Source organism: Zootoca vivipara, chromosome 3 (assembly GCF_963506605.1).
Source record: "Zootoca vivipara chromosome 3, rZooViv1.1, whole genome shotgun sequence".
NCBI classification, from domain to species: Eukaryota; Metazoa; Chordata; class Lepidosauria; order Squamata; family Lacertidae; genus Zootoca; species Zootoca vivipara.
The window spans coordinates 41,468,356-41,492,514 of NC_083278.1; the positions used below are offsets into that span (position 1 = coordinate 41,468,356).

At 41.0% G+C, this 24,159-nt stretch overlaps 1 protein-coding gene across 8 annotated transcripts in view; it reads right to left on the reverse strand.

Annotated features, from left to right (window-relative positions):
• Nucleotides 1–24,159, reverse strand: part of BACH2 (BTB domain and CNC homolog 2) — a 259,533-nt gene that overhangs the window by 107,210 nt on the left and 128,164 nt on the right. The gene's annotated exons all lie outside the window — the stretch shown is intronic.

Genomic DNA, 24,159 nt, shown 5'->3' on the forward strand with positions numbered 1-24,159 from the left:
CCCTGGAACAGGTGGCAACAGTGAAGGGTTGGCTGCATGATAGAGCCTGTTCTTAATAGACACACACACACACAGAGAGAGAGAGACACACACAGAGAGAGGATTAACATGTATGGCAAGCATCCCATTTAACCATTCTAGAATCAAGTTTCTGAACCCTCTGCAACTTGAAGGAGTTCCATGTGGTTCTGTGGCAGACGCACAGCATGCGGAAATTTCTTGATGGTAGAAAGTTTGAGCCCCATTGCTTTGGCAGTTTGAATAAATCCAGCACAGAAACAATTAACTCCATGTGATGCCTATGATCAAGGTGGTGGGATTATTACCAGTAGTGGTTAGTAGGGTGGTGTTGCTCACCTTGTCTCCTAACACCAAGTGTCCCTGCTGGTTACCAAGAGAGAGAGGTGATTGGGAGCTTGGCTCAGGAGTGGCAGCAGGAGTACTGGATTGACTCTGCTAAGCCTGCACTACGCCAAGCTCCCCACTGGTTTGCTTCTCCCCCTCTCAGTAATTGGCAGCAACACGCAGGGTTGAGGAGCCAAGTGAGCAATACTCACAATGCTTGCAGCACCAACCTCTAATGGTTTTCATCAACACACTTTTGTGCACTTTAAGGTGCTACTGAAGGAATTTTTTTCTATTACACTTTTGTGCACGAGTCTCAGTCTATATACGAATGCAGATTCCTTCATTGGATCAGAATGTGTTGATGTCATAGCAGCGGGGAAAGCTTGAGATGATGTTTGGTGAGACAAAGGAACAGCAGATGGATTGGAAAGAGGGTTGTCGTTTGCTACAGCTTTGAGAACATTGAGGGAAGGAACTGCAACAAAGCCTTGGAAGAACAATGCAAGTAGACTGACCTAGAGGAGAGGGGGGGGGATAGGCACACATTTAAGGAGCTGCTTGTGAAGAAAAAAAATAGAATTTTTGATTTTTACTCTTCCCTTGGTTTTTATGCATCCTTAATGCAAAGGAGGCAACTTCTTGGCTGGCGTTTGCAAGTCTTTCAGGTATCCAGCTAATTAACTGTGGTGATGAAATGATTGGACTGACAGCAATGGATTGATATTGCCTGCAATTAATTTTAAATTACAGTTTTGAGATGTGGTGTGTTTATGAGTATAAGGTTTTTGGCACCTGACTAAGCTATAGCATTTGCTTAAATTAAGAAACTGATATCTGACTCAATATTTCTTGACAGGGATTCCTGTGCGAGAAGTCAAAGAAATAACAGAGATTTAATGGAAACATCAATAGTACCTGCAGCCTCCCAAACTCTGCATATATTTTCTCTAGTATGACATACTACTCACATAGCATTATTAAATACAATTTCACTTATAACGGGGGGAGGAAATCAGTTTTTAAAAGCAGGCAATGGACTTCAGAAAGAAGGCCGAATTGCATGGTGGTGACGTGGTGACCTGTGCCTTTACAACTAGCTCCTCTTATCTGGAACAGCAACACAAATCCAATTTTCCCCTGTTTTTTCTTTTTCTTTAACACAGCCAAAAAACCTCCAGAATTCTTCAAAACATACTTATTCTGAGAGAGATTAGTTGTTCATGTGTGAAGTCATAAATGTGGTTCCCACTCATTGTGTGTGTGTGAGAGAGAGAGCCATGATACCTAATGACTTGCCATGGGATGTCATAAGCTCCAGAAATCTTCCTTTAAATGTTTCAATTGAAGTAGAGCAATTTTTTTGTAACTTGTAAACTGGTTCAAAACAACAACTGCAGAGATGGGGGAAAGTTGGAAGAGGGCAGGATTATAAAATGTCAATCATAATTAAGGGGAAAGCACAACACACACACACACACACACACAGAGAGAGAGAGAGAGAGAGAGAGAGAGAGAGAGAGAGAGAGAGAGTGTCAGCTGATAATGCAACATTGCAGGCTTCTGATGAACCTTAGCCAAAAACAAGGTGGAACTTGAGCATAGTTTGAAAGCTGCAGACAGCATGAATCTTCCTTTAGGGCACGTTCTGTGCACCAGTGGATGGCATTCAGACTATATCTAAATATTCTGCCATTGTTCAATGGTAGAACAAAGAAACAAAATGTATACCAAATGTAGTTCATTTTGCAACATCTTTTAAAAGGAGAAGAACAAGGACCGAAGAGAATTTGACAAGAGCAAGAGAAAAAAACTAGTGAGCTAACTTTAAAAAATGGTACTACTATATTCAATTTACAAAGGGACAGAAATAAGCAATAGATCGCTTTAGTGAACCACTGGGGGGGGGGAGGACAGAAATTTAGCTTCTAGTATTTGAAAGAACCCTGTCTTCATAAAGCAGGTGCTTGATGACGTTAGAAATCTGTTCTCCGGGTCTCTTATTTGTTTTAGATAAGTTATACTCCCCCCACCCCACCCCAACTTTGGTCAGTATGAACCAGTGTGGTGTACTGGTTAGGCTGTTGTACTGGGTCCTGGGAGACAAGAGTGAACTTGGGCCTGTCACTATGAGCCTCCATTCCTGGTTAAAAAGGAAGCAAGCAATAGTTTGCCCAAGACGCTGCAGATGATGTTGTTTTACAACTCCCATTACTCCAGCCATGGTGGCTGGGCTGATTGAAGTTGTAAGCCAGCCACTTCTTGGAAGGCCACAAATTCGCCATTCTGGAGTAGACTATACTGGCATGGATGAACTAATAGCTTCTGCTAGTTAAGAGCTGGAGAGAGGAGCCTGATCAAGTTTTTTAAAACTCCTATTTTCCTTTTGTTCCCCACTTGATCAAAGTGACGAAACCTATTTTTGGTTATGTATGAACTGTGAAATGTTCTGTGGTGACGCTTATCCAGACATGCACTGAATGCATATAAAAAAGATCCATCATAACTACATGTAGCTAAGTGTAGTCATAGCAAATTTTCCAGAGACTTCTTGTTGAGAAATGCTGGTTGCAATGCTGGAGCCTGAGGTTTAGAAAAGCACCTTTCAATGCCATGCAATTATTCATTCCCACTAACATTCCGGCACAAGTGGTCACATGTTAATACAGTACCAATTTTACCTGCAAATAGAGCTGGATCAAGGCAAAAATCCTTTAAGTTGCAACTTAAAAACAACAACCCCAAGAATGTTTGGGAGTGATTGGAAAAACAAAGACTACTCTATTTGCAAGGGCTGCTGGAACGGAAATCTGTAATTCTTCAACTTGGCTCAGAATTACAGTTTATCTTTACAGCACATTAAATGAACAACAAAATGGGACCTGCTCAGGAATGCAGAGAAAACCATATCCAAGAAAAAGAAATTATATTAATTCAAATGTACCCCTGTGTCTCACACATGGTATTATGACTGCGGAAAAATAAAGGACATATGTATGCAAGTTGCCCTTTGTGTAATATTAGATTTTCTAGGAAACATATACAATAAGGCTGCCATCCTGTACAAATTTACCTGGGAATAATGCCCATTTAGCATATTTGGATTTATGTGAAAACTTGAATACAATGGCTGCAAATGCTGCACATTTTGAAGACTGCATATAAACCTGGCAGCATTGAACTTGCCCGTTAGATGATGATGTGGATAGTGACAATAAAATCACTGTATCTATTGAACACTGCATCTGCATGTCTCTTTAAACAAAGTGTTTCATGAGACAACTGTAAGAAGCTTTTTGCTTAAACAAGCAAGTAGATTTTTTAAAAAAGAGGTACAATCTCTCTTTAACAGGCTTCTTTTCCAACTCTCAGCTTGCAGCATCCATTAATTACTTCAGGGCTGTAACAGGTCTGCTGAGAAGCCAGGCTCCTCCTTCCATCAGCTGTCACATAACAGCAGCCAGTTTATCAGGCTATAGTAAATGATGGGGAGAGAAGCGATGCAGGATGACTCTCTAGGAGTGTCTCAAAGACCAGCAAATTGGATTTTTTTCACCCCAGCTGGTATGCAACTGAGAACTTGTATGTGTTTGTTTATGTCCTCCCCACCCCTCAAATCCATTTTATTTTAGTGCTATGTCTCTTTATACTGCTTCCTGAGACCAATGGAATGCCACCACAACAAGAGTAGGGACTGCCATGTTGTTGATCTGAAAGATGCCCAGGGAGACTTTTTGGGATGAAGAGCAGGATAAACATTTTTTAAAAACCTTTTTTTTTAAAATGGAGACTACAGATATTCTGTAAATGGCTCGCTACTTTGGGGTTAGGTATAACGGAATACTGAAATAAAACATCTATTTTCTTTTAATGGAACAGTTTTATCCCACCCTTCCTTCAAGTAGTGCTGGGCAGCCATATACGATTCTCCCCCCCATAAAAATCCCACAAGGTAGATTAGGCTGCGAACAGCAAATGTTTCAGCTCACATACATCAAGAAACTGTAATTTACAGTTTCTAGTCCACTACTACTAAACCAACTTTTAAAACTAGTAGAAAGAAAGAAAGAAAGAAAGAAAGAAAGAAGGAAAGAAAGAAAGAAAGAAAGAAAGAAAGACAGACAGACAAAGGATACTCCTTTTTAGAAAAGTCTTCTACTGAATTATTGGGAAAGCTGATCTAAGCATATCACAGGTGCTCTTCTTTCTTTGGGTTGCCAGTATAGTGATGTCTACTCCACACATTGCTAAATAATGGTCTATACATGGTGACACTCTGTCACAGTTAATATGAAGCATTACTCTTTTGTGCATTTTTCCCACCTACTTCATGTACTGACTCTCCACACACCAGCCGCCAACATTACCAGACCAGACTGAAGTGGAATCTGTATGTTAGATGGAAGAATCATGTAAAGAAGTGTTACATGTTATGGTGATGGCAAGGATATGTCATCATGTGTAGGCTGTTTCAAGCAGCTGCCTCCACAGGCTAAATATAAAGTGTAGTCTGGTTGTCAGGTCAGGCAGACCACACAGCTCAATATAATCATGCAGTGCAAAACACTTTTATTTTGTTTTCTACTTTCTCACTCCCCAAATGACAGTGGCAACTGGGAGCAGAGCAGAACAGAAGCTTAAGGCACTAGCTGAGCAGTGCTTATCATGTGTGTGTGTGTGTGTGTGTGTGTGTGTGTGTGTGTGTGTTCAAAGTTGTTAATGACTTGCAATCCACATACAACATGGACATACCCATCTCCTGGTCATTCACAGCAATAACTACAGGATAAGATTAAGTTCTATATAATCAAATTCTGGTTGTTCCTCGGGGCAGGGGTGAGGGGGGGGGGCATTCCTTGCAAGGAAACAGGAATTTCAATTTTATTCAGTAATTCTACCACTATGAAGAAATGCAGCATTGCTACAATTTTATTATTTCAAAAGGTTCAATGCAAGCCTTGCATGCTGCATAAAGTCTCCCAACATCAGCAAATTAAGATATGTTGCAAGACATTTGCTTCTGGGGACAAGGAGGAGTGAGGAAAGGGGACTCCACAGTGACAGTTTGTGGTTCCTGCTGTGGCAATTGGGGGTGGGGAATTAAATAAGTCAGGGAAATACAGGATATAATGTGTTTACATTTGTCAAGACAAGTTTCCTGGAGACAGTGAGGTTTACTGCTGCTGAGCTGTCACTATTAAACTGCTGCCTCATTCTATTGGGAGGTCACTGACTGACCTACATTTCTGAGAGTACGATTCATTTGCGAGTTCTGTAAACACTCTCTCTCCCTTTAAAGGGCTACTCAGTGACACACATACCCTTTCAACCAACAAGATCTTCTAGATTCTGCACTGCGCTGCAGTTTAGCCTTTTCAGCCTCAAATAATTTTTGCAATCATTAAAGTTATGTACTATCACACTTGCTGCTAGTCTCAATGTCTCACAACAAATTCACCGGCATCGCTGTAACTGCTGCTGTACACAGCAAAGACTATTAATTTCCTAGGGAACACCCAACTCAAAACATAATAGTGCTTATTTCCCCCGCCCCAACAAAAAGCGAGGGGGTGTACAATTAACAAAATGTACTGATGAAAAACCTGCCTTGTTATAATATTCTCTTTCAAGTCTTGGCTAAGGGGTGAAGGATTTTAGATTGCATGCTAAACCTCCCCTATTTCTTTCTTTCACCCAACGCTTTCAGGCTGTATCAGAGGATTACCCCAAAATTTTCCCCATGTTATGTAAGGCACTTGTGGGATGGTAAAAGCCAAACTCTTGGAAATGGGCAACTCAGACACCTTACTGCACTCCGTAGAATCTCCACACATGACCTGTTTTGTTGGCTTCTTTTGTTTGCAGACTATAAACACACACTCCCCAACATATTTTTCTGAGAACAGATACTAATGAGGGCACATCTTTCCACAATACTCAGAAAGCACAAGCAGGAACCACTTGTTTGAAAACACCCCCACAAATTCTTTCTCCACGTGGACAGCTAGAAGTCTTTTTTCATTGATATCTAAGCTTTTCACAACCAGGGAGAGCATGACATGAGTCATTGGCAAAGGCTTTTCCACAACTGATCTGCTTTTTTTCAGGAAACACACATTATTGAGGAACACACTGCACATCCCTTTATTTCCACAGGAACTACTTTCCCCTTGCAGACTCTCCAGCTGCGAATATGAGACATTATAACCTGCCAATCCTACTTCCCACAATTTTCCGCAGAATAAATATTTGTGGATGGTGAGAACTTTTAAAGAAAAAGGTTCAGCCCAAGAATTTATTTTCATAAGTGCGGTAGGATTTTGTGATTTCTGTGGTAATTTTACTCCCACACTAATATTTACATATACTGGAAGCTGCAATTATCAAAGCACTTGGGCTTCTGGAACAGGTGCCTTTTCAGTGTAATAGCATTTTCCCAGGGCAAATATTGTGTGAAGGCTGAAAACACTTCCAGCTTCCTGTGCAAAGCTACGGACAAACTTGTCAAAGTGATAATTGCACAAATACAATCTATGCATTACACACACACGCGCGCACACACACACATACACAACACACACACTGTCATCAGTGACTACTGGGGAACTCGAGCTGGATCTGGTATACATGGCATGTGAAGGAGTTTAACCACCCCCACATTTTCCTGACAAAAATATGCCCTCCCACGGAATCAGATATTTGCTGAAACAGGGAAATTACCCAAAAAGACTATCAGGCGGCCAAGCCATAGCCTAAGAAATGCATACCGGTAGGTGGACACACACAAGTGACAATGCTACAAAGCACACTGCAAAGAAGTTGCAGCAACTGAACTGTATGCCAGGTTTCATTGACATTGATACCTCACAGACCACAAAAGTGTAGGAGAAGGTCCATTACGAGAAACATCACAGACCACTAGGTTTCTTGGCACAACTAGATTTTATTTAAGCTGCTGGCAAGGCTGTTATGTTTCAAGTGGTTTGAGGCAAGGAATTCCTCTTATCAAGTTTGCCTAGAGAACCTAGAGAAGGAAATGGTTCCTTGGCAGATGAGGCTAATGTCTTATATGAATCCAGTACCAAGGACAGAGGTTTTCTCCAAATGACCCTTAACACTAGAAATAATTTTAGTGTTGATTGGAAAAATTTAAAACTCCTGTCATAACCACCACGGAAAAACAGAGAGAGAGAGAGAGAGAGAGAGAGAGAGAGAGAGAGAGAGAGAGAGAGAGAGAGAGAGAGAGAGAGAGAGAGAGAGAACCAGTAAATGTATGCAGACCTAAGGCTGCAATCTCATATACACTTACTTGGGAGAGAGTCCCAATGAGAACTCCAAAGGGCTTACGCCTGAGGTCTGTGAGGAACCTGATTACCTTTTTGAAATATTAGACTGTTTAAAGTAACAATTGGAAACCTGAAACCTTCCAGAGGTTGCTAGACTACAACCACCACCATCCTCGGTCAGCATAATCAATAGTCAGGTATGATGGAAGTTGTAGTGGGACAAAATCTAGATGGCCACTGATTCCCCTCTTCTGTTTTAAAGTACGTAATCACAATGCATTTCCTCACAATACATTGGTTTGTTTGTTTTTTTAAAATAATAATAATAATAATCTGTTGTTACTTCTCTTCTTCTAAATTAGTTACATATATAATAAAAGAAGGAAAAAAAATGAAAATGGGGTGCAGAGGCAGATGTGATATAGCATGAAAGCAAACCATTCAAATTTTTGGCAAAAATAACTGAATGGACACAGAGAAGAGGACTGGGAGTTCAGCCAAAAAGAGTTAGAAGTATCAATGTAGCCAGCATTTTTTCAGGAAACTGCTATCATACTACAGGCTGTGCTAAGACCATGTTGAAGTATACAAGGAAAAGAAATAAGCATTATTTCTGGCAACAGGTTTGGTGTGTGTGTGTGTGTTAAGAGACCCATACTTTTCTAAATATCACTTCCCAAAATTCCTTCTCCATCTACCTTTCACACATTTTGCTTTCATGAATTAAATTCTCAATCGAGATTCACAAGTTACCGGTTAATTATTTCAGTTTCAAAATGTTCTCTGTTCACACCTTGATATTAGTGCATCATATACACATGTGACACACACCGGTAGCCCAACAAACAACATGCTGAAAGATGCCCTCATAAATGGCAAACTAACACAAGGCCAATGGCAATTCAGAGATATTGCTTGTAATCCTTACTGTCATTTGCCAAATTGTGTCTCTCCCCCCCCCCCTTTACATGAATCAGATGGTCGTATGGGCATTTCCATGTAGGAGACTTAAATGTGGTCTAACATGTAAAAGTAAAATCCATGTCAGCTAGAATCTAAGTATAAATTTCCCTTCTAGATTTGTGCTATTTACTCATTCAACTTGTTCACAGGAGTGCTAAATGTGTGTAGGGCTGTCGGCATGGCCTCCCTGTCGCCCAACACACCTTCTCAACAGGCACATGTTTAGCCCAAAAACCTGAAGGGGGCTTGTTCCACTGAACACTGTTAGAAGCCCCCTTCAGACTTCTCCAGTGAACACACAAAGTCTGGGGAGAGGAAGGGCATGTCTAGAATGCAGGAAATGTTGGGGGGCAGAGGAAGCACATGCATACCTGGCCCTCTGCACACATCTAGCTGTTGCATGACCATGCTGAATGCCTGGACAGGGCTTCTCCCTCATTATCAACATTCACATGTAGCAAAAACAGTATGAGAAGTTTCAAACTTTTTTTGGCCTCGTAGCTTTCATATTCTTCTCAAACCTATGAAAGTTCAAGATGAACCTCTAATCACTGAAAGGGGGGTTGGGGGAGAGAACAAGCAACACTTCTTTTCCAGAAAAGTTTAATATTTTAAAGATTTCAGCTGAATAAAATAAATGATTCTAAAATTCCCATTTCATTAAAGCTTTTCTACACAGAAGCACCTAATCACAAGAAGTTGCCTAACTGCAGTCCACTGGTGTAGCCAAGCCATAAGGATTTCTGTGGTTATTGTAAAGGCAAACTCTGTAGCATAAGCATTTGTAAGCACTGGGTAAGAGTTGTCTTTATTGGATGCTAGTGTGCAAATAGGCAAAATTGAAACAATGCAAGACTGTACAGTGGCAGAATTTGCTTATGTCAAGTTCATCAACACAATTTTACAGTGATGCATGGAAACTAAGACACAGTTCCTCTTAACTAGTGAGTGAGTAAGGTTTATTTTACTAGCCAAAGACCATAGCAAAGCCATACAAACACTGACTTAAGTACCGGTATGTGCCTCTAGTATCAGTAGGAATTCCAGCGGCGGAGGGCAGGGGGAGACAAATCAGCAATATTACACACACACACACACACACACACACACACACACACACACACACACGCTAAGATATGTGTTATGAACCAATCTGAGATCAATGGATGAAGGGCGGTATGCACATTTAATAAATTATGAGAGTAGGCAAATACCTGTAGTTGGAATATCAGCAATTTGCAATGCATGCATTTGCTTAGCGAGTTCATCATCTACTTCTAACCCAGGAATGCTTTCACAGAGAATTACTTAAATGAAACCAATCTAAAAGGCGAACAAATTGCTGAGTGTAATTTCTCCCTCAAATAATTAAGCAATTAATGACATTTCATCAAGAACACTTTCTCTCTCTAGAAATAAATCATTAGCTGAATCTCTTATAAGCTGCTTGGTCAGCTCGAAATGAATGTGCAATAAATCTCTTCCCCCCATACGGAGTCTATTCTCCATGATAAAAAGACAGAAGGCAATCCTGTGCGTTCTATGTTCACTGGAACATCAATTTTATACTGTGCTACAAAGTAATTTGTTTTTAGGGGGATGAAGGCTGCAATCAAGCACATGGTTAGACAGTGCAAGTCCCATTCAATTCAGTGGGATTTTAAGCATTCTAACTACGCAGAAGGTTGCACAAGTCTTTTGGTATCCCCCTGTGATTAGTTTCCCCTTCCTCCAACATGTAGACACACTGAATAGTGCTGCAATTGTGGGACTGTTAGATACTGCTGCAAATAAAGAGCTGTGTAGATCAGAGCTGGAAGCTGATGTAGTCCAGCTATTGAAATAACACATAAATTGTTCACCCCAACGCTGTTAAAAGGAACAACATGAGGAGTATTGGCACTACTCTTGAATGGCAGTAGCTTTCAAGCAGTTTAGCTCTTCAACATGAAGGTACACAATGTATGCAGGAAGCATGCTGTGAAAACATGCTCAATATATTTGCAGTACATGTCCTACTTGCCCAGATTCACTCAGCCTGGATTCGTCCATTCATGAGTCAGTCAAAAAGCTACCTCCCCTTCTTCTCAGAGCAGGGCATGGATAGGCTGCCTTTGTGTCAGTGACAAAGGCCCGTTTCCCCATGTGAGAGCAAATTCAAAGTAGTTTCTTTAAATTTAAAAAGAAAAGGGTGGGTGGAAGAGAAGTCTTTTTTAAAAAAAAATATGTAAAACACCTAATGGGACACTCTTGAAGCACTGTGAAATTCAAAATAAAACAAAGCAGATAACCAGGAGTCAATACAAAGACTGCAGGGATATTAAGTACTGAACACCAGAGATGGTGAGGTGAAACAGCACACACTCTTGCACCCAGATACACATGTGTACAACCTGAAGTCCTTTAAACTGAAAGTCCCAGGGATTGCATTTAGACTCTTTGGTATACTGTTCCCACCCCCCGCACACAAATCCTATAGAGTAGTGGACAGAAGGTACATTGGGATCTATTGGTAGATCTATGAGTGATTTGCAGCATATTGGCAAGGGTTTGCAACTTGCCATTAAACAATTGAAAAGCTCCTAATTGCTAAATTAGGCAGCTGAAACAAATTGAGCTTCTGGGGAATTTTTGTGTCAAAGCACTATGAGCTCAGCTTGAGTACTGAACACAAAATCTGTGAGCCAAGCATATGCATGGTTCCTTAATTTTAAGTGGCTATCCACCTCCCTTAGCCACTATTTTGCATCTAGAACTCCCAAGGCCACCAAAAAAGCAAAGCAGAACCCACCAGTTTGAAATCTGCCCACACAGAACTGTGTCCTGCGCAGCCCAAATAAGTAGAATCTTGCAGTATAGTGGACTAACATCTAGCCTTGACTATTTTATTCATGCCATACACACGCCATACATTTTTAAACTCAAATGTTCAGAACTATTAATCTGGAACAAAATCTGCACTTATGGTTAGAAGGAAAGACTGAACCTCCTGCAAACCACTTTGATAGGGATGATTACGGGGAATTAATAGGCACGTAGTCTTATGTTAAGGGACGCGGGTGGCGCTGTGGGTTAAACCACAGAGCCTAGGGCTTGCTGATCAGAAGGTTGATGGTTCGAATCCCTGTGATGGGGTGAGCTCCCGTTGCTTGGTCCCAGCTCCTGCCAACCTAGCAGTTCGAAAGCACATCAAAGTGCAAGTAGATGAATAGGTACCGCTACAGCAGGAAGGTAAACGGCGTTTCCGTGTGCTGCTCTGGTTCGCCAGAAGCAGCTTTGTCATGCAGGCCACATGACCTGGAAGCTTTACGCCGGCTCCCTCGGCCAATAATGTGAGATGAGCGTCGCAACCCCAGAGTCGGTCACGACTGGACCTAATGGTCAGGGGTCCCTTTACCATTACTAGTCTATGTTAAGCAATTTTTAGGGCGAGTGGGAAATTGAACCAATGCATCACCTTTCAAAAATGTTCTGTATAAATGTGAAAGGGATGACTTTGAACATTGTAATAAGTGATGAAAAGATAATGCATTGATTCACACACCTGTTCGCTGCAGAGTGTAGCATCCAAAGAGGGAACTTTGCCCATCTGCTAAAAATTCCACCAGTGCCACACTTGCTACAAGAAGTGGTTCAGAAATCAGGAAGGCAAAGAGCAAATAACTGAAAGCAAACCACTTATGCTTTAAAAAAATAAATGTAAGGAATGGGGCAGGAGGCAGCTTTCCTCCCCCATTCCTTCCATTAAAAAAAAAATCATGAGAAAGTATGATTAGCACTTTCTTCACTCCAATTCTTATCCATTAATAAAACTGCTTTGGTTTCCAGCGCTTGCATAAGTACATTTCCTTCCACAGTTTAGAGTCTTTTCCCTCTCTCTCTTTTACTCTTCCCCTCATGTGCACATCAATAATTGTCAACTTAGCTATAGCACTGTGGGGTTTCATTTGTGATCAGCAAGAATTATAAGCCTCCTGTAAGAGCCATGAATCAATTGTCGACCCTCCTATGGTAGGTCCCAGCTAAGCTACCATTATATTAACAGAAGAGAGCTTTCAGACGTTGGCCACAGCAACAAGGAGGAAATCCTTTTTACTGTACTACATTGATCACACACTTTCATGGATGACGCTAGCAGTACAAATCTATACTTACTGTACAGCTTACTTCCAGGAACATCCAACTAAAATCACTAGAGCACACTTTCAAGTAAAATGGTAGAGGCTGGGCTGTAAGAATACTTGGCACTGGTCTGCACTGTGGAATTGGCACACTGGGTTCTAATTGCTTAAGGCAAGCTGTTCCACAAAATTTCAGCAATCCTTACTGAAAGTCTGCAAAGCAGACTAGCATAGTCCTCCATCTGGAATATAGGACTAAGGCTATGGAAGTGTCAAGTTACCCAAGATAGCTAGCCAAGTTCATGGATAGCTAAGTTTTAAACAAGATGTGTTGCATGCCCTTCAATGCTATGCTGCACCAGGTTTTAGAGTAGGATCTAATTCTGAGGGTACCTCTAAGCAGCACCATGGAGAGATGGGTTGTTCTCCATACAGAAAGCAGACCATCAAGAGAACTCTGGGTTGGAGAATCATCACAGGAATGTCACTGAACAGGATATTCCTTGTGGGAAATATTTTCCAGTATGCAATACATGCGTTAGGAGAAGGCATACACTGCTAAATAACTTCTACAGATGTTCTAGCTGCTACATGCTGTTGCTTGTGTTCGTAATGTCTCAAACACTTGTCTGATTATCTACAAAGTTTAAGTCTCGTTCTAGAGGTACCAGCTGTTTAAGGGAACAGGAAAAATATTCATAGGACACAATTATGACAGGTTATCCTGCAGGCAGGATTGGCAGGCAAGCAAGCATCTTCTCTCTGTCCCCTCTGCCACCCCAAATATAACACCAGAGTTATAAAGAGCAAAGTTGGTTTTAGCCTCTACAGTCAAAACTGTTAAGTCTAACACTACTCAAAAATATTTATGACAAGTAAAATGTAAATGACCTTCCTTTGCATGCCACTAAACACCCACACATCAGGAAGCTTGAAAAACCCACAAGTGTTGATATGCATCTGAGCTTTAAATTCTGGAAATTTTGATACCTAGGGCTTGCATGGGTTTTTCTGTGTAAAGCCAGGGTAATTTTTTTTAATGTAAGTTCTTTAAAAATCTTTTATATCCTTGAGATCTACAAAAACCAAAATACCTTCAAATTAGCACAATATAATTAGCTAAAATTCCAATGTTATACAATGTTGTCATTATGCGACAATAACAATTAAAAACTCACTAAATGCAGCTAGTTTTCCAAATGCCTCTAAACAAGGGTGGGCGGGGGGGGGGGGGAGAAACGTTGAACTCATTCCAATAACAAATGAGTTACAATGGTGAGCATCCATGAGGCTCAATCTTTACCTAAGTAGAGGCACAGAGCAGGAAAAGAAAGGGAGGGGAAATACAACGGGCTTACAAGAGCCATTAACCATAACATCTGGAGAGAGAGATGTGAAATGGGGGAAATGCTCCCTTTAAAGCACATTATCACTGTGGCAAACTACCCACAACTGAAAGTGTTTGAACAATGCCAACTTTTCACTGGCTTCAAAACTAAGTCCGTAAAGCTTAAGAATAATGCTCACATGACCTGCTTTGGTCTATAGTCTATAGACAGTGGTCTATAGACAGTGCATTCCCTCTCCCCAGAAACAATCAAAATAAGGCATATCTCAGTCGGTAGAACTTGAGACTCTTAATCTCAGGGTCATGGGGTTGAAGCCCCACATTGGGCAAAAAGATTCCTGAATCACAGGGGATTGGACTAGATGACCCTGTGGGTCCCTTCCAACTCTATGATTTTATAACCTCAAAAGTCTTATTCAAATGCATTTGTTGTGCCCCACAGGACTCCATAAATCCAGCTGCCTATGGAAACAATCCTCCACTGACAAATGAGAGATGAGAATTTAGCTTCCATCAAAATATTAAAAGCGGTGGTTAAGAAGCCAGCCATTCTCATGTATACTGTCTATTGCAACCTTCCCCCCCCCCCAAACCCGGGTAAGCATGCCAGTGGGAGCTGTTGCTATCTCATGGCTCAATAAAGGAGAGATGAGAGAAAGAGAATAGTTCACATTTCCAGTCCCAGCCCTCCAAAACTTTGTCCGCAGCTCTATATGTGGTAGGACCTATAGCTGCAGAAAGACTAAAAAATGCACCACTTTCCTTACAAAGCATGTGCCTCCACTGTGGCCAAGAAACTGTGTTAACCCGCTTTCCTCTATTCTTTCCCCTCCTCTTCAAACATGTCAGGCTGCTGCTGTTCACTCCCAACATAAACTTCCTCCTCCTCCCCACAATCTCTGTCTATGCAGCAAACCACATCCTATGCATTGCTCCCCCACGCAGGAACTCACTGTCAGCCCTGGCTCCTTATGCATTTTATATTGCCCTTATGCATTTATATCCCGCATTCTAAGGCAGCTTGCAAGGAATTACATTTCAAAAAGCCATAGCAAACAGTATCAAAATACCAAAACTTATCAGGATCTTCCCCACAGGGCAGTTGGTGGTATATGCCCTGGGTGTGGGTTGCTTTTACACCTTCATTGTCTGTCTGCTTCTTCCCCTCTCTTCTTATCAGGTCCTTATTCTTCCCTTCCATTCTACAGGTTTTCCCCATGTCAAGCCTTACCCAACCAGCTGCTAAACTATAACTCCCATCTTCCCTGACTTTGGGTTATGGGAATTTTAGTCCAAAATGATTGGGGGACACAAAGTTGAAGGGGGAAGGCTGTCCCTGACTCTCCTTGTTCAAACTGCTTACCAGACTGAGACACCAAATCTGCCTCATCTCTAGAGAAGATAGTAATATTTCTGTCTTCCCCTGTTTCCCATACCCCACAAGGGCTTAGGTCCAGTGTTAGAAACTGAGATATGAAAGCTAGGAGCTAAATGGCACCTTAAACCATGGGTGCAACAAAAGAATGACTAGGCACGCTTTTTTATAACAAAAATGCAAAGCTGAAAATGAACTGCAGCTAAAATATTATATTCATTTTTCATATGGTCTGGTCCTTTCCCTGCCCCCCCCCCTAATATTCTTAAGGGGGTCTCTTCTCCAGAGAGTACCTGGAAGTGGGGAGGCAGAAAAAGGTCCTCCTTTCCTTCCACTCTGCAATTTTAATCTGAAATCTTAGGTGCAGTACTGCGCCCAGAGCTCAGAAACTGCTCGCGCTAATGAAATCCCCTGTCGCAAAATGCACCTAGAACAATGCGAGTCTCAAACACGGCTTAAGTCCCCTCTCTGCAGGCACCAGTTCTCTAGAGAGGAGGTATTAAAAAGGGTCACATCACATTTCAGAACCTCTGCTAAACCTGCATCTGAGTTTCCTCTCAGCAGTTTGCAGAACATTAGAAGCAGCCGGCTATATACGCTTCAGAAGCTGCAGCCGGGAACCAATTCAGAGTAATTCTTAAGTCATCAGCATAATTTCCTATTAATTCTCTTCCCTCATTATGGAAGGCACAACGATATACTTCTGCAAATTACATTATCATAAAAGGTAAGAAAAGTGATGAGTCAAAAAACCCCACCTCACTTCTATAAATAGATCTGTCGCTAAGTCATTGTGGTTTCTATGGTAGATGTGACCTATTTACGCCCTTATTTATTCATCTGGGTAACAAGTATAATAGTTGCCTGCTTAATAGTTAGCAGCAACTGGGGTAGTGTGACATTTAATTTAATTAGTGTTTATAAAGTACTTAATGGTGTAGACAATTATGCGAAACAATAAAACTTTTGCTGTATCTGCATGTATTGACAAGAACATTGAATTCTGAAGCATTTACCCTCGCAAAAAAAGGGAGGGCCGGAGAAACAGATGTTTATTATTTAATATGTTCATTTTCTGCCTTTTGTTCCACTGTAGAACTCAAGGCAGCTTACATGGTGCTTCCAGGTGGCCTCCAATCCCATCCCTTTGATTTGCTTCGTTTCAGTCCTGCAGCTGCATCATCCAGTGGCCTCAGACCATGGTCTTACCAATTGCCTATACCAGGGATAGCTAGAAGGGTGCCCTCCAGGTCTTGTTGAACAACAATTCTCACCATCCCTGGCCATTGGGCCGTGCTGTTTGTAGGCTGAAGGGGCATGTAGTCCAACCACGTCCATAGGACACTCGTGGCTTATACTAACATACCTCTAAAGCGTTTTACAATAGAAAGGATTTGCTTTCATGATATTTTCAGGGTCACCAAGGCCCCAGGCGGTGGTGCGGTGCAGTGAATAGGAGTGCAAACCGTGGATGAGAATGTGACAAAGTCAAATACCACCTCAGCCATGAAATTGATAGGTGGGCCCCCCCTTGTTCCCAGCCCTCATCTGCAATAAAGTAACCGCTTAACTGCTGTTACGGCTTGCTGAAATAATCGGCACCGCTTTAAGTATTTGAGATACGCAAATGCAAAGCACTGTTTCCTCCTCCAAGTTTCTTTTGTGGCTTTAGTGTGCAGTTTATATCGGACTCCAACTTGCAAGGCTTGGGACAGATGTGTGCATATCGGAGTTTGATCCACAGACCCACTCATGGATCTTCTGGCTCAGTGAAGGGATTGGAGGTAATTTTTTAGCAATCAGCCCTTGCCTGTGCAGCCCTGTACTCTTTAAATGGGGCTGGTCTGAGAATGGCAGGATATTGCAGGAAAACCAAGGAACTGATGAAAATTGCAATGAATGGGAACCCCTTCTGTTAATGCAAGAGGCCCTTCTGCTAACAATGGCTACTCTGGATCCAAGCCATTGACTCCAAACATTTAGCATAAAAAATAATCTTATCTGCAACAGAGCAATGCCTTTGTAACATTAATTTAACAGTAGCATTGTAACTGGTGGAGCAGACTCGTTCAATAGACTGTTCAACCAAACAACATCATTCTCCAGAAAAATTGTCCTTCTGTTAACAAAATAAATATATAAATCTTTCTTTTACAAAAATGACTGTTACTGATGTAGCAGAAGAGAGCAAAAATGACTTCAAATCCACAGGATTTCTTCTGTTCTTGCAAACTCTTGGGAATATATTTGTTCAAAGTCTTCTTACACAAGACTTAATAGTCCTCTACAGTTTATACACAAGAACCTGCACTTTCATTAGGGATGCGGGTGGCATCATTATTCATTATTCACAGTTTCTTGTACTTATAATGCAACCTGTTCATGAAACAGCACTAACGTATTTTCTCCTTCCATTCACAGGTTTCTTGGCTTAAAGCAACTGTTAATAGAATGAAGAAAATATATATTCACATGTCCATTTATCCTGCAGTGTAATGATATGAAAGCACTGAGGAAAGTTTATCGATTTACCTTAATGGCTAGACATTTTATTATCTTTCAACCATGATACTGATTTTTACCTGTAAAAACCCTTTATGCCTTAGACTCTACATGCATTAGGGACTGCATCTTCTCCATGTCTCCATGTCTTACACTAAGCAAATGCACACTCCCATGGATGCCATAAATTAGTATAAGGGCACACAATTATATTTGTGCTACTGCCCTGAAACACATACTTCTGAGATTTTCCAAAAGCACAACATTCTCAAGAGATTCCATGAGATCTTTGTCTTTGAGAAAGCATTTAAAGAAACAGGATATTTATTCATTTCTAGGCATCTTTTCCACCCACACTTCTTCAAAACAGCCAGGATGAACAAATAGGTGGTGGTGGTGGGGGGGGGAACAAATTGTTGTATATTTATTTGGATAGGGTTGGGGCGATGTTTACAGTACAGTGGAACCTCGGTTTATTAACACCTCGGTTTACGAATTTTCGGTTTATGAACGCCGCGGACCCATCTGGAATGGATTAATTCACTTTCCATTACTTTCAATGGGAAAGTTCGCTTCAGTTTATGAACGCTTCAGTTTATGAACAGACTTCCGGAACCAATTACACCCATGCTTCGGGTTAAGTACACTTCAGGTTGAGTACTCCGCGGACCCGTCTGGAACGGATTAATCCACTTTCCATTACTTTCAATGGGAAAGTTCGCTTCAGTTTATGAACAGACTTCCGGAATCAATTGTGTTCATAAACCGAGGTACCACTGTATATTTCCAAGTTGCCTGTGGGTGGTGTGATGTTACACATTGCATAAAAGTTTTCGTAGGTTTACTTCGCATGTGAGTTTTGTAAAGTTATTACCCATCCTGAGGGCACACTAACAGTCTAAACATCAAGGGAATATATTCATTGTAGGGGGATAAAAAGGTAATTTTAGTTAAGTTGTGACTGGAAACCTGATCCATTTTTGAAAACCAAAAAAAGAAAAGGTGACCCACCCATGTTGTGCAAAAACACAGTTCAAAATTCCTTTTCTTTTTCCATGTATCCTCTGAGCTCCTTCTGAATATAATGCTATTCAAAGAGCAGTGGCTAATGAACTATAGCAGTACCCCTCTTGGAAAGCACAAAAGGCTACAATTTATTTTATTTTCTCACATTTTCAACCTACTTTTATTCCAAGTGGGCATACATGTGGTACCCAGGTAGTCACCCAACCAGACATTGGACATGCTTAGCTTCAGCAAGGTAGTTTCATGCGCTACCTTATCATACTACAGAAGGAGACATCTTAAACAGCTGTAGCAGAATAACACGGAAAGCAAACTTTAGCCAGTATGGTTTTTGTTCTGACCAAACTCTCATTATTTTCAGCTTTCCAACAGTAGGTCTCCACTGTATTAGGTAACATACTTGATTATCAATATATGGGTGGCACTAGAATTATTGCTTTAACAAGTAAGCACTGCAAAAACGTTTCTACAACAAATAATTTTTTTGCAATCTTTATCAAACCCATTCCAAGTAAAGAAAAAAAGTATGAACTGATATTCTTGCCATTCCTACAACAAAGAAATAAACCTCTACAAAAATATTGACCTAATATACATTTTGCAATTTGGCTGCAAAACGGTGGAATGATTAGGAAGTTGTAGCCATGTATTTCCACATTCAGGTATAATCAAGCTTTGAAAACAGTAAAAAAGAAAAGAAAAGAAATTTAATGGTGCTCACAGATGCTTGAACATACAGTACGCAGAAGAAATCTAATTTGCATTTCTGCATCTGTATGTTGTGGTAGGTTTTTCCCCAACGTGGGAGACCATGAAATTTCTATGTGCAGCAGCTCTTGGCTCAGACTGTAGGTTGATCTAAAAAATATTCTGTAAAAAAATAAACATGCAAATACTTTGTTTGACCTTAAGTAGGTTGCTGCTTATGTGGCTGCTGATGCTGGGTATCACTTTTCCTAGCCTAAGTAAAGTCCATTTCAAGTGGTTCAGCCCAAAGTTCTTTGTACTAGGGATGGAGGAGGATTTTGTCTGTTCTGTATCGTTAAGTAGAGTGATCAAATTCGCACCTCCAGGACTAATGCTCAGATCAGAATGCAATCATCTTATGGATTCTGCACTACTCAGAATTTTGTGACAGATTTCCTGGCTCAAAAATGGACCAACATACATTTAAAATGCATGTTTGGGGATATGTTTATAAATGCATATCTACTATTTATTTTGGGAAAGTTGTCCGCCTGTTCACTATTCATTTGGGCATCTCTTGAGGAATTAGAATCAAATAACTGTTCCTAAGATCAAGAAGCTTATTTAACTTATATGCAGAATTCATCATGCGAAAGGCTGGACTAGATGAATCCCAAGCAGGAATTAAGATTGCCGGAAGAAATATCAACAACCTCAGATATGCAGATGACACAACCTTGATGGCAGAAAGCGAGGAGGAATTAAAGAACCTTTTAATGAGGGTGAAAGAGGAGAGCGCAAAATATGGTCTGAAGCTCAACATCAAAAAAACCAAGATCATGGCCACTGGTCCCATCACCTCCTGGCAAATAGAAGAGGAAGAAATGGAAGCAGTGAGAGATTTTACTTTCTTGGGCTCCTTGATCACTGCAGATGGTGACAGCAGTCACGAAATTAAAAGACACCTGCTTCTTGGGAGAAAAGCAATGACAAACCTAGACAGCATCTTAAAAAGCAGAGACATCACCTTGCCGACAAAGGTCCGTATAGTTAAAGCTATGATTTTCCCAGTAGTGATGTATGGAAGTGAGAGCTGGACCATAAAGAAGGCTGATCGCCGAAGAATTGATGCTTTTGAATTATGGTGCTGGAGGAGACTCTTGAGAGTCCCATGGACTGCTAGAAGATCAAACCTATCCATTCTTAAGGAAATCAGCCCTGAGTGCTCCCTGGAAGGACAGATCGTGAAGCTGAGGCTCCAATAATTTGGCCACCTCATGAGAAGAGAAGAATCCTTGGAAAAGACCCTGATGTTGGGAAAGATTGAGGGCACTAGGAGAAGGGGACGACAGAGGACGAGATGGTTGGACAGTGTTCTCGAAGCTACGAACATGAGTTTGACCAAACTGCGGGAGGCAGTGCAAGACAGGAGTGCCTGGCGTGCTATGGTCCATGGGGTCACGAAGAGTCGGACACGACTAAATGACTAAACAACAACAACAACAACAACAAGATCAAGAAGCCAGTTTCTGTCTATGTTTGGATACGATTGTATGCCATTTTGAATCAAGATGGCTGACTGAGCTTTTCAAAACTGCAGTGATTTTCACCACTCATTTCAAAACTGCACTGATTTTTTATTTATTTTTCACTTCTTGGGCAGCACTGGGAGCAATGCTTTTGGTGCTGAAATAAAATACATATTTCAATATACATTTTGACATAAATTACAGAGTGAAATATGATTAAAAAAATAAAATAAAGACTACAGCATAATGCAGAAACAAGATGGAACAGACTTATAAAGAAACATATACAATATTTACATAGGTTGGAAACAGACAGATCTATCCACCCCAACTTAGTTTAAAGGCACTTGTTCTGCTAGGTTCTTACTTTTTTAAGTTATGTGTCTGGAATTACTTCCATTCTCTAAGTTGGCAGTAGCCAATGTGGTGCCCACCAAATGCCATTGATTCAGCCAACATAGCTAATAGTTAGGGGTGATGGGAGTTGTATCCCAACAACATCCAGAAGGCACCATGAACACCTACCCTTGTCCCAGATGTCCCCATAGCCCTGCAATTAAGTCTAGAGAAGTTACTCATCTACAAACCTTAACAGATTACCTTCAATACACCCTCCTATCCTGTGTGGCCTAAAAGATAATCAAAAGCGAGGATTGCCTTGACACAATTCTTTACTGCAAGAAACAACAGGATGAATAGCAATTTACACATTTCCATTACACAAATTACAATATGTAGAACTTGAAATTAATGAGAGTTTCGGCAGGAAGTGGGATGAAGAAAAATGGATTACTGCCAATTCCACTCTATAACTGTAAATTGCTCCCCAAGTTCCATTAGCAGCCTGCAATCAAGGATGGCTGTCTCTGTTCTACTCACTGCCCAGGCTTAAGAGTTTCACCTGATTAATGAGACACTGCAAGAGTAGATTCCAAGACTTCCTATCATTTATGAATGAAGCAAGCAGCCGTTGGTCCCCTGAAGGAGGACGAAGCAAAACAGTTCCCTATGCTACCATGAGAATACAGTAATGCACACTTTTCTAAACAGATCTATGTGATTCAGTGGAAATTTATGTCTGCTAAAACTCTCTGCGTGTCAGAACCATGCCAGTGTTCTTGCATAGGAGGTGGTGTTGATTTAAAGGAGAAGTGTATGTCCTACTGCTGACCTACTACAGGATTTTTTCCAGTAGGATCTTGGCCATCTTGTACCAGGGTTAAAGGAAATGTCTCATGAGTAGGAGGACTATAGCTATTTTTCGATTTCTAAACAGGAGCATAATTAGCATGAATGGGGTGTCCGACATGACAATGAAAGCACACAGGCACAGCATTGCTGGCCGGTTAGGATTCCCAGGATGTTTAATTCCCAATTCAAACTAGAAATGATATGATTTCAAACAATAGGTCCCCCATTCTTGCTGTATGGGAAGCACAAGAAAAAGAATTTTTGGTGCAACTGGAAAGTAATTGCATTTGGAATTTTTGTACTGTGGGATATAACTGCAAAGCAGTGTGGTTAGCCAAAAGCCTGATAAAGTTTAGTTATTCTAGGGGAAAACCCTACATCTGTGGAAGAAAAGAGGTGATGGGCTGATGGTTTAGTAACCTTTAAGATGTATTTTATATTTCCCCCTTATTTCTCATCTAGCTCTTGTTCCTGCCCCCTAAGACTGTAGACATAGCATCTAAAACCATGTTTAAAAAGAAAAACATGGCACCCCCAATACACATAGATACGTTTTGTTTCACCGTGCTTGCTGGGTCAACTTTCCTTTCTCAATTCAACCTGTGATGGTTGAATGTTAGTGCCAGTGATGTCAATATCTAACACTGGAGCTGCTATTATTAAGCCAGTGTTATGAAACAAAGCAAATTAAGGACAGAAGGGACAATCCCTAGACATCTTGGAAGGAAGGAAGGAAGGAAGGAAGGAAGGAAGGAAGGAAGGAAGGAAGGAAGGAAGGAAGGAAGGAAGGAAAACAGGAAGGAAAACTGACTTCAAATGAAGGCGAATTTCCTTGGGCCCAAGCAGAAGGATCTGCAGCACTTTTGCATGTGTTCAGTCATAAGCCTGATCCATCCTGTTTTCTGTGGACTTTTTTTAAAACCACAAAAGAATTCTCATTTACCGGCAACTCTTCCTCCATTCCTACCCAGGCAATATGCAGCTTCTTATACAATATTGTTTCATTGGGTGGCGGCGGGGGGAGGGGGGGGCTTCTAGATGTACAAATTAATTTCTGCTTATTCTGCACTCTCATCCCTGAAGTGTATTCTCATAAACTAATGATTAGAATGACAGACCAAGCTTGAATCTGTGATTCAGCAGATTCTAAGGGCTCAGAAGTACGACAATCCATGTACTATTGAAAGATAGAAGCAGTCCATTATGTGTATTGATTTGCAGCACTTTGTCAGCACTAATGATGTTATCTCATTAAAAGAGATAAATGTCTTTCAGTCAAGTAAAAGCATCTGCTTCTTGCTCTCTCACAGGCTCTCCAGTGGGGCCTTCGTCTGCTGTATGTGCAGCCCCAACTAAAATCCAACGCAAGCCTTTAAGAGTTGCTAACCAAGTCATTTCTTTTTAATTGGGTTATACTTTTCTTTAAATGTTATCTCTATTAAAGATGTTGTGTGGGCAGACCGGAGGGGCGTGTGAAGTGGGGGAAGCGGCAATGATGAGAGAAGCCTCACAAACAAATAATATAAAAAGGTGTCTTTTGCAATTTCTGAACATTACTATTAAGCTAACTCTTCAATGCAAAAAACAAAAACAAAACCCTACATGCTAGCAAATTTCATCAGTATAGGTCAGGCATATGCAAATGCGGCCCCCTCTACATGTTTTGAGATTACAATTCCCATCATCCCTGACCACTGGTCCTGTTAGCTAGGGATGATGAGAGTTGTAGTCTCAAAACATCTGGAGGGCCGAGTTTGCCTATGCCTGGTATAGGTGAAATTTTAAA